Here is a 12456-nt window from a genome sequence, read left to right as displayed (position 1 = left end):
CTGAAGTGAGTTCTATAGAAAGATGATAGAGAAATATTCAATAAACAATAAAAGCAGTGAGGAGGACAGTCAACACTAGCAGATTACCTTGGAATAATCATATTAGAGGACTGAGCTAATACTGGGAAGCCATAGTTTGGTATTAAAGGGTGGCAACCAGGAGCAAATGACTGAATTACAGAGCAGGACAGACCAGACAGAGAAAGGAATGAAATACAGATGATGGCTATCATTGAGGAGTGGTCAGGGTAGGATGAATTATCAGCAGGAAAAAAAGTCTATTTCAGGATTGACACCACAGATCCTGAACTACAGCCCAAAACATACTGACATCTATGAACACTGTGGGTCGGGCTGAGATTAAAGCACAGATGGTCTGAAGACCTGCTCTGATTTCTAGCTCTGGGATTTTCTCTGGTTTCCACTCAATGTCCCATCCTCCTTAAAGTTCTTTGCACTGCCTACTATCTTTCTCCCCATAAAATAGTTTCTCTGATACTGCCTTCCAAAAACTGGGGTCTAGCCTTCGGAGTTAAGGTTTCTACAATAAGGATTTGCTAGGATAGTCAGGCTGCTGCCTGGGACTGTGCCTACCGCCTGCTGGCAGACTGCCCTCCTGAATGCCTTATCCATCTTTGGTTACATTTTTTTTTTCTTTTTCTTTCTGCCTTTTCTAGGGCCAATCCTGGGGCATATGGAGGTTCCTAGGCTAGGGGTCGAATCGGAGCTGTAGCCTCTGGCCTACACCAGAGCCACAGCAACGCAGGATCCGAGCTGCGTCTGTAACCTACACCACAGCTCACGGCAACGCCAGATCCTTAACCCACTGAGCAAGGCCAGGGATTGAACCCGCAACCTCATGGTTCCTAGTTGGATTCGTTAACCACTGAGCCACGACGGGAACTCCTTCAGTTACATTTCCCTCACCTGGAATTCGATTGTTTCCTTGCCACTATTCTTTCTGGGTAGTGTGCTCTCCTTTGTTTCTCTGAGCAGACGCTTGTGTAAGGCTGGGTCTGTGCCTACTTGCCTTTAGATGGAGCTGGTGCTACACCTGTATTTTGAACTGTCTCAATGGTAAACAAATTGTGGTCCTCATTCATTCATTCATCAAACATCCTTACATTCCTATTATGTGTTTAGCATTGTGCTAAGTCCTTGAGACAGAGTGACAGAAATAACCATGGGTGGACACAGGCACTCGCTCATACTGCCAACAGGAGTGTAAACTGGTAAACTACATTTGGGGAGCGATTTGACAATACAATATTTTGTAAGGTTGCACATGGACATTTCCTATTATCCAGCCATTTCCTATCTATCTCTGTTTATACTTATAAAAGCACTTATTTCTCTGAATTTGCTTCACTTTCATTTACAACATACCACATGGATTATACAAAATTTATAATCAGTGGACATTTTGTATAGGTACTTTCATAACTATAAAGTGAAATAAAATTATTAGCATAAGTAGAATGGATTTGTTAAAAATAACCCAACATGCAGAAGCCTCAATACCTTCTCTTGTTTTTTTCTGATACTTCATAGTCTGTATGACATCAAACAGCTTGAGTTCACAGTGATTCTCTAGCGATTCTCCAAAAAAACTAAAATACCACATCTCCTTGGACAATGAAGCTCAGTTAGAGCTTCACTCTTTTTTTTGTCTTTGTTCTTATTTCACCTAGCCTACAGTATGTGGACATTCCTGTTCCAGGGACTGAACCTGTGTCCCAGCAGCCACCCAAGACACTGCAGTGACAACGTCAGATTCTTAACCCACTGTGCCACAAGACGAAGTCTTCCCCTCTTATGCTTTTGCAGTTCCTTCCAAACAGAGGGCATCCACCCTACTACCATGTCATATCCAATCCCAATTATTTCTTCTCCTGTCAAAATTCTCAGTCTTCAATCTCAGGGCAGCAGATCCTTCCAAACCCAAATACAACCACACAGACATATACTTTCAACTCCTTCATATATACAACTCACTTTTATACAGTTCCACTACGCATGTGTGCAAAATGTTCATACTAATCAAACATTCACGACAACGGAGGAAAGTATAAGGTTTAAGATATGTTCTTCTGTGAGAAGGTGTGACCCGCATCTGAATCAATGATACTCTGCAGCCATTAAAACACATCACTGTTTTTATCTTTTTCCTTACTTAACTGACTCCAAAGAAAACTGCTTGATTTCTGTTCTATTTAAGCCCAAAGCCTGCCAACACAACTTCCTGGGAAGTTAAAACAGAATGAAAAACAAGTGAGAAAGTGGTTGTAGGTAAATGTGAAGAGGTAACTGAGAGGTGACCCCCTGCCCCAAGAACTTGTATAACCCGTGTCTCCAGCTTTAGCAGCTTGTCATTACAAATTGAGGTTCTCTTTTATTTTTGTGTCTACATAATTACAGGAAAGACTGTCTATCCACTTCCCAGATTGTCTATCTTACCTGTGTATCTATCACACTGCTTAGAGGGTTTCCAAGACACTGCCTCGCATGTGGCTAGGAGCTTTGCTGCAATCTGGTCCCTCCCTGCAGCCTCCCCATCCTACTGGCCAAGAGGATGTTTGTTACTTTTGCTGCTAGAGATGCTGATCAGACCACCGCTCTGCCTATAACTGCCCAGTTCCTTGGAGGAGATACCATTCTTGTAATTCCCCATAAGATGGCTAATACCCTGCTAGGACCCTTTCAAGGCCTGGGTGGCAGAGCAATTGAAAACTCAAATGTTGGGAGTTCCCAGTGTGGCTCAGTGGTAACGAAGCCAACTAGTATCCATGAGGATGCAGGTTCGATCCCTGGCCTCGCTCAGTAGGTTAAGGATCTGGGGTTGCCGTGAGCTGTGGCACAGGTCACAGACATGGCTTGGATTTGGTGTTGCTGTGGCTGTCTGCAGCTCTGACTGGACCCCTGGCCTGTGAAATTCCATATGCCGCACTCACGGTCCTAAAAAGCAGAAAGAGAAAAAAGAAAGAAAAAAGAAAACTCAAAAGTCCACAGAGTTCTGTCTGGTAATGGAAACGTGTGAAGGCTGTGTGGTGTTAGAAAAATGGCCAGGACATTTGGCTGCAATATCAGGAAATAACAGGCAATGTGAGAGTGGCGGTAAACTAGCTAGCACATGCCCCATTTAAAGGGAGAAGCTGCTGTTCAGAGCCAACCAGTTGTCCACCTGTGTGAACAAACACTGCTTTGCCAGATCTAATTTTTCAAGAGAAGTCTGGGACATATTTTTAAGTGAAAGCTTATTTTTCAATACTGACACCTGAGTCCTCTTCTCCTCCTTTTAAATCACAGCATGGCCAAATCAAACATTTTTGTGGCCCTCAACAGGACTGTGGGCCACTGGTTTATAAAACATTGATTAACAGCTGCTATCATGAGTAGTTTCTCTTCGAACCCAAAGCCCAACCACCTGTCCAAGTCCCTGCCTCACACCCATCATACTTCCTTATGGCCTGTGCTAACACACACAGACATACAGACACACACACACATGCACAGTGCATATGGGTGAGAAAATGCCATAATTCCATTCTTATCAGGGGATAACCTGCATCCTTCCCAAATGGGGTCTGACTCCACCAACAGCTCAAAATTGTTCCCGTGTTTGCCCAACTCTTTCAGCCTTGCCTCCAAGATGAGGCAAAGAAAAGTTTCAACTGCACATGTAATAGGATTTCATCACCTGGGAGCCAGTTCTTGAATGAAAATTATAAACAACTTCTAAGAACAAAGAAGTAACTTTCAGGTAGAGGACAGACTGAATCGAGATTTTAGGGAAACTTTAGCTCTGGAGGCAGTGTTGCTAGTCACCAGGTTTATATTTCTGAGCAGAATGCTCAGCCCAACGTCAGACTTCTGCTGGGGGGTTACTTCCCATGTTCAGGACTCTCCTCAAGAATCATGGACAGATTCCACAGATTCCAGATTCTTGAGGACAGATTCCACACCAGAATGTGGAAAACTGCATGTCATCTTCCCATTGGACATTTCTTCTGCTTCAGAATCTATATTTCACTCTTCACAAGATAGTTTCAGATCCTCAATTGAAGGCAACACAAGAGTAGAGAGAGGACAATTTAGCCGCAGGAGCAGAAACAAGCTGAGTGCCAGAGTCTACCACCCATAGTAAAAAACAGCGTCATCCTGAGATGTGAGAGGCTGTGTCTACTTTTCCGATAACCAGTCGCAGATACCCATTGCAGGCACTGGGTGCACGGGGATTACATAACTAATGCCCTGTGTTCTGGCTTTATGTTCACTGGAGAATACTCTGATACTTTGATTTTCCCAGTAGATTTGCCTCCCAGAAGAGACTGTGTTGGTCCAGCCAAACTGATACATACGTCCCGCTTAACTAGATTGACAGTATTGCTCACTGGAGATGAACAAACAAGTTTTCTGGTTATATACTGTGGTTACACAAATATATAATTACATAGTATAAGTATATTGAGAGTGTTTTATGTATGTTATATTCTCAAGTATTTGATAATTTTATTTTATTTTATTTTTTATTTTTTTTATTTTTTTGGTCTTTTTGCTATTTCTTGGTCTTGGGCCGCTCCCGCGGCATATGGAGATTCCCAGGCTAGGGGTCCAATCGGAGCTGTAGCCACCGGCCTACACCAGAGCCACAGCAACGCGGGATCCGAGCCGCATCTGTGACCTACACCACAGCTCACGGCAACGCCGGATCGTTAACCCACTGAGCAAGGGCAGGGACCGAACCTGCAACCTCATGGTTCCTAGTCAGATTCGTTAACCACTGCGCCACGACGGGAACTCCATTTTTTTTTTTTTTTAATTTGATTTTAAATAGACATTCACAGAATGGCAACGTGGGTAAATGAAAATATCACCTTGTGTCTTGTGTATTCAACTTGTTTTAAACTTTTTTTTTTTTTGTCTTTTCAGGGCAGCACCCACGGCATGTGGAAGTTCCCAGGCTAGGGGTCGAATCGGAGCTACAGCTGCTGACCTATGCCACAGCTGCAGCAACTCTGGTTCCGAGCCACATCTGCGACCTATACCACAGCTCACGGCAACGCGGGGTCCTTAACCCACTGAGCGAGGCCAGGGATCAAACCCGCAACCTCATGGTTCCTAGTCGGATTTGTTTCCGATACGTGATGATGGGAACTCCCCATTTTAAACTTCTTTATTCATGAACTTGAACAATGAATTTTTATTTCTATTTCACAAATTATTTTTGAAGGATAAATAAATTTACATTTCTCTATGAGCAGATTTTGCACTGCTGTTAGGAAGGAGGGAGGGAGGAAGTGGGGAAAACTCACATTTATTGAGAGGCTAGTATTATTTTGTTCCTCCCCCCACCCTTTGTTTTTTGTTTTTGGGTTTTTTTTTTTTTTTTTTTTTTTTTGGCTACACCCACGGCATGCAGAAGTTCCTGGGCCAGGGATCGAACCCACACCACAGAAGTGACCCAAGGCACTACAGTGATAATGCCAGATCCTTAACCTGCTGGCCACACAGGAACTTCTTTGGCTCCTTAAATATATCATGTCATTTGTTCTGCACAATAACCCTGGGATATAAAAGCTACTCATTTTATAAAAGCAAGTTTAGGCATGTGTAGTAAAACTTGCCCTGGGTCACACAACTAGTAAATTGTAAGGCTAAGATTTAAATTTAAAGAAACTAGGATATAACTCTTTTATTTCTTCTGATTTATGACGGACATATGATAGCCTAAAACTCTAAAAGAACCTATAGCCTAGTGTGTTACTAAGAGTTTCAATCTGCCCTAACCAAGGTTTTAAGTGGTGTTTGAATGAGCCAGACTGCCGGCAGACACATGAGGTTGTAGAAGCATGGGCTTTAGGGATGTGAGATGCAGGCCAGAGACATGCCTTCAAGTAAATTTAAAACCTAGACCACTCTTTGAAAGGTAGTGGCGAGGCAGAGGGGAATGGGTAGAAAATAAGGGCCTCAACGAAAGGAAGAAACTGAGTGTAGCTTCCAAAGAATGGATTTAGTTGCAGAGAAACAAATGAATACATTCCTACACAGGAGGCCTAAGGGTAGGAGCAGCGATATCTGAAATATAGCTAAAACTTATTTGAATGTGTAATGTTAAACTCACACAGAACTAGAAAATGAGACCATCTCATTTTCAGTTAACTGTTTTCTCTGAAAATGGCTTTGTTTACTTGATAGACTGGGTGGGGAATTTCAGGTTCAAAGTTTTTTTTTTTTTTTTTTCCCTCTCAGTGTTTTATTGTTTCACTGCAAGTAGTAAGCTGATGAAGTCTGTTTTTATTATCTTGTAAGGTATCTATCTTTTCTCTCTCGTAGCATCAGCATTTTCCTCTTTAACTTGATATCTGAGATTTCACCCTCTAGTCTTTGTGATTTGAATTGTGTATGACATTCACTGGTCCTTTTGAGGTTTCTTGTCTTTACAAAATTCTGGAAAATTCTAGGTGATAACTTCCTGAAATATTTCTTCTACCGCATTCTCTCTAAATTTGCTGAAGGATGTTATGCCTGGTGGTTACTCACAGTCGGAAACACCTGATGGCCTTCTGCGTCGGGAGTGTCACCAGCCTTCTGGCACATTGCTCTATTTCTTTGCAATACATTTTCATGTTCATCTTCCCCGAGAGGTATGCTAGGATGGACTTGCTTGGCTCTTCTCTTTGTGGTACTCCATCTAATCACCTCCCACTTGCATCTGGGTCTAGCTCCTTTTCCTAGATTTCATCATCTTGAGGCATGGAGCATTTGTGTCGCTGGTCTCAACTCCCAGGTTCGAAGTTTTCCAAGAGAATCCTGGACTGTGACCTTTCTCTTGTCTTTTTGTATTTCCCCAAGGTCAATTACTATTTCTGTAGTTATTCTTTGTTAGTTTGTTTTACTATGGCTATTTTTTGACTTGTTTTTAAAATATATTTCCCTTAATTTCCATGAATTTGGTATAAAAGAGATTGCATAAAATCTTTACTGTTTCAAAGCTGGAACTCTGCCCTCCACTCTTTTTAAAAAAAGTTAATACCTGTGTTTTGTACTTAATAATATGGCCAAATAATTACTCATGAAATTATTCGAAAAAACAAACTTTAAAAAAAACTAATTAGGTTGTTCCTTCATACTCCATATTTATTCCTTATAAACTTACCTCATTCCTCATTCCCCAGTTCTGTTACTCTCAAACACACGTATACACATCATGCACTTAACATTAGCATATACACTTATTACAGATAGATTTACTATAGTTTGAAGATATAGCCCTTCACTAAAGAATGATGGAGAAGCAATGTAAGCAAACCTGTAGGATTTGCTTGAAAGCATTAAAACAGTTGACTTTCAACCTTATTAGTCATGAATATGGAACAAAGGTGGATGAAGCATTCATTTTAACTTTAAGTTATTTCCTTACAGCTTGATCCTACTCTTTCTTTTAATTTTTCCTAATCCCTAAATATTAGGGTTTAAGGGAAGGAGTCATTTCCTTCATGTCAAAATAACAGTCTCAGTTTATTTCTGGGTTCTCTATTCTGTTCTATTGGTCTATATGTCCATTGACAGACAATTGGATTAGGAAGATGTGGTGTATATACACAATGGAATACTATTCAGCCATAAAATGAATGAAATAATGCCATTTGCAGTAACATGGATGGAACTAGAGACTCTCATCCTGTGTGAAGTAAGTCAGAAAGAGAAAGACAAATACCATATGATATCACATATCTGGAATCTAATATAAGGCACAAATGAACCTTTCCACAGAAAAGAAAATCATGGACTTGCAGAATAGATTTGTGGTTGCCAAGGGGGAGGGGAGGGAGCAGAGTGGTTGGGGAGCTTGGGTTAATAGATAGAAACTATTGCCTTTGGAATGGATTAGCAATGAGATCCTGCTGTGTAGCACTGGGAACTATGTCTAGTCCCTTATGATGGAGCATGATAATGTGCAAAAATAGAGTGTGTACATGTATGTGTAACTGGGTCACCATGCTGTACAGTAGAAAAAAAATTATATTGGGGAAATAACTATTAAAATAATAATAATAATAAATAGTCTCAAGAGGCAAAGTTTTTCTTGTTTTCAAAAATACCATTTTAAAGTTATTAATAAAATGAATCTCCTATTATAACACTTATTTTTAACTGTAGGCATTTGGCATGGAGAATCTAGCTGTGGTCTCTCTGTTGATTTGCCCCTGCATTTGTGCATTTGTGCATTGCACTTATTCAATTTTATATCTGAGTTCCCTTCTGTTCTTATGCATCAAAAGCAAATCAGAAAAAGACTCTGTATGTGCTTGTATTCTGAGTTTTTATTAACTGAATTTGTGCTTGACTAGAAGAGGCTTTTGTTTTTAAAAAAACTAGTATTTGTATTATATCTACTCTCATAGCTATTGGTCTACATACACGTATCTTGTTACAGCTCTTATCTTTTAAACTCTCGAAGTAATGAAAATGGAAACTTTCATAATTTAATAACTGTCTGAAATCCTAAGTATATCATATCTTAGACAAAATGTCTACTACTGGTAAGAAGAATGAGTTTTTATAGGTGTGATATTAAGAACTGACAAGCAATATGGAGGAATAGAGAACACACATAGGGAGTTACCAGAAAAAATTCTTAGGAATTTCTATTTCTTGTGCTTTGAATATTTTGAGAGCAGAGAACCTTTTCTTAGGCTACTAATCGAAACATTAAGGATGTAAAATCTTTCCCTGAAGCCAATGGGAAATTTAAAAAGACTACTAAGAGAGGAAAGGCTTGAATATTTATTGTTGAAAAAGATCACTGCCTGCATTGTGGAGAATGAGAAGGGACAAAACACACCTAGGGAGGAGGATACATAGCAAAATGTGTTCTGCTGTGGGCATGAAGTGAGTATCTTGAGATAGTAGCAGATTGGTTAACTTTATTTGCTTTAAACCTCTTTTATAGGCTGCCCAAGGAGCCCCCAGGCACACAGCTGCTGCTAATCTCATCCAGAGAAAGCCCCCCCCCCCACCAGAGGGATAGGAATCAGCCCCCCCACCAGCGGGCAGGCACCAGTCCCTCCCATCAGGAAGCCTAAAGCAAGCCCCCGTACCAACTTCAGCCACAAAGGGGGCAGACACCAGAAGTAAGAGAGGCTACAACTCTACTGTCTATAAAAAGGACACCACACCAAAAACCTATAAAAATGAAAAGGTAGAGAACTATAATTCAGATAAGGGAGAAGGAAAAAACCCCAGAAAAACAGCTAAGTGATCTGGAGATTCTCAGCCTCCAGGAAAAAGACTTTAGACTGATGCTGCTGAAGATGATGCAAGACATTGGAAATAAACTGGAGGCAAAGATTGATAATTTACAGGAAACAATGAGCAAAGAAATACAAGATTTAAAACTTAAGCAAGTAGAGATGCAAAATACAATGACTGAAATAAAAAATTCATTGGAAGCAACCAATAGCAGAATACAGGAGGCAGAAGAATGCATTAGTAAGGTGGAGGACAGACTAGTGGAAATCACTAATGTGGAAAAGAAAAAAGAAAAAAGATTTAAAAGAAATGAAGAGAGTCTCGGAGAACTCTGGGACAATGTTAAACACACAAACATCCCTATTATAGGGGTGCCAGAAAGAAAAGAGAGAGATAAAGGGACAGAAAAAATATTCGAAGAGATAGTAGACAAAAACTTCCATAGCATGGAAAGGGAACCACTCACTCAAATCCAAGAAGCACAAAAAGTACCATATAAAATTAACCTCTTTTCTATATTTTCCTGAAATTTTCACGATGGATTGATATCACTTTTAATAATAAAATCAATAAAACGTTAAATTGATAATACAATATAATAGGTGCTATCGGCTAAGAAAAATACAGATTAAGGACATCTAGTCTAGACTGAAAGAGATCAGCTACCTAGAGAAGCTAAAAGAGGAATTAAGTGCTGAAGGATGAGTAGTTCAGTCAAACTAAGAGGAGAAGAGATCTTAATCAAAAGTAAAGCAAGTATAAAGATAGGTTGATTAAAGAGAATCGTGGCTCAGTGGTTAACGAATCCAACTAAGAACCATAAGGTTGCGGGTTCGATCCCTGCCCTTGCTCAGTGGGTTAAGGATCCGGCGTTGCCGTGAGCTGTGGTGTAGGTCACAGACGTGGCTCGGATCCCGCGTTGTTTTGGCTCTGGTGTAGGCCGGTGGCTACAGCTCTGATTAGATTCCTACCCTGGGAACCTCCATATGCTGTGGGAGCAGCCCAAGAAAATGGCAAAAAGACAAAAAAAAAAAATATATATATATATATATATGTATATATATAAAGAGAAGATAGCTTGGGTATGCCATGACCAATGATGTAGTCAAAGATGTAAGCAGGGAAGGGCATTGAATATTATGCTAATAAATTCAAAATTTATTCTGAAAATGGTAAATAGTAATTAAAGGAATTTTAGCAAGAGAGTGACATAGTGAGATTGGCATTTTAGAATGGTCATCCTAGCAAGAAGTAGGATAAGGTAGTGCATGAGAACAAGACCCAGTGCAGAAAGACCAATGAGGGGTTTGACTCATTTACTCAAGAGTAATAGTACCAAATGTCTCATATGTAATAACGATTAGGTCAAGCATTGGAGAAACACTGGTAAACTAGGGAGCTCCAAGGTGCAGCATGGTTCATCAAGAACACTTCCTCTACTTCCAAGAAAGCAAGTTGATGACATTTTATCATACATGCTCCTAACAAAAGATTACGTTTCCCCCTTTCTTCTTTTTAAATGAGATATTTTATTACAGGTACTTTGCCTTTTGTGTGTCTTTATTTGCCCCTCTGAATCCACTGTCCATCCCTGTTCTACCCTATTCTCTATTCTGGGAGACAGACATGAAGAGACAACATGAATAGAGCCTTATGCCTTTTGACTTCCGATTAATTTCAACCAAGGGGGAAGCATAGCAGTAGATCAGAGGAAGGAAGAGGATGAGGTCAGGGTACTTATCTCCTGTCTCCCTCCCTGCAAGATTGCCTTCTGTATTCCTCAACTGAAGGCCACTGTTCATCTCAAGTCAAATCACTCTATGTGACCCTTTCCCTCCTTTGGTAACTCCTGGCCCAGGGGCTACAGCTCAGTTGCTACAAAATCCTGGGCTCCCACAGTATACCTTGAAATTCCCCCACCCACACTTTTATAAATAGTCCCTTTATAAACAATTCCTCCTTGAAAATAACCTATGTAGTTGTGACATCTATTTCTACTTGGGCTCCTGATTAATAGAAGAGTGAGACTCATTCTTTAACCCATGACTGTATTTTGAAACTTCACATTAGAGTCTGACTCAACTGTATTGAAGGAGATTGTACAGGAATCTTGGACTTGAAGAACAGTGAGCCCAGAACATTGTCTGAGGGAAGGTCTAAAAGACACAACTTTATATAATTTCCCATTGGGCAGGAGGTAGGTGTTTTTGGTGGCGCATGAATTATGCTTGGTTAAGACATGTTTTTTGAGCTATAAGTATGTTTTTGGATATGTATTAGGTAATGGAAGAGTAGATTATCACGAATATCCACTGTGGTTCTACTTTATGCCAATAAATTTTAATTTTATATTCATAACAATAATCTGGATTAGGACACTTGCCAATTCAGTAAGATTATTTTATTAGAACAATAGAGTATAATAGGACATGAATTTACCCGTCTGTGCATGAAATTCAAAATGATACGAGTCGCTGAGATTTTGACAACACTCACTTTAAGGCAAATAACTATGGAAGGGGCACAGATGCATTCATATTTTGTAGAACTCCAACATTTGCAATACTTATGGTTTAATCATGTTCTTTTAATCATGATATGGTAATTGACGTGACTACTGAAGCGACTATTCACGTATGAACTACTGCCCCTTTTCACATTTTCTCCACCCATATTAGGAGTCCTTAATAATGGATAGGAACTTTAAGGTCAAAGGAGAAATTACTGCCTAGTGTCTTTAGATAATCCTAATCCTATTCTGGTAATACAATACCCTTTTGGAAAAGATTACATCCAGTCAAAGGATCATTGGTTTACATGACATACCAAGCTTAAAAACTCCTAAATGGAACCTTCTCAAAACCTGTTTTTCCCTACCCTAGGCAGAGTTTCTTTGGACGTCACTATTTTCTGACCCTTCTGAATGATGCATGAATATGCCAGGAAAAGAGTCATAACAAATCTATTGTCCCTGAGCCCTGCCTTTGCCTACAGCTCGGTGAGGAGGAGCTTTGCATAGCATCATATATGAGGTGGCAAAATTATTCTAGAAACTGGTTATAGTAACCTTTTCCCTGATTAAGAGTGGAAAAGAAGAAATACTATGTAAAATTTTTCCACGGATTCACAAGAAGGATTGTTATTATGGTTCAAATCTTGAATTAAGATAAAATGGTTTTGAACATATAGTTGCTATCTTATTGT

The sequence above is a fragment of the Sus scrofa genome, chromosome 8 (assembly GCF_054392235.1).
Source record: "Sus scrofa isolate SSC_HxYL_T2T_F1_AM1 chromosome 8, Sscrofa_HxYL_maternal_Yorkshire_Landrace_v2.0, whole genome shotgun sequence".
In the NCBI taxonomy this organism is placed as follows: Eukaryota; Metazoa; Chordata; class Mammalia; order Artiodactyla; family Suidae; genus Sus; species Sus scrofa.
Note: the sequence above shows the minus strand (reverse complement) of the source record.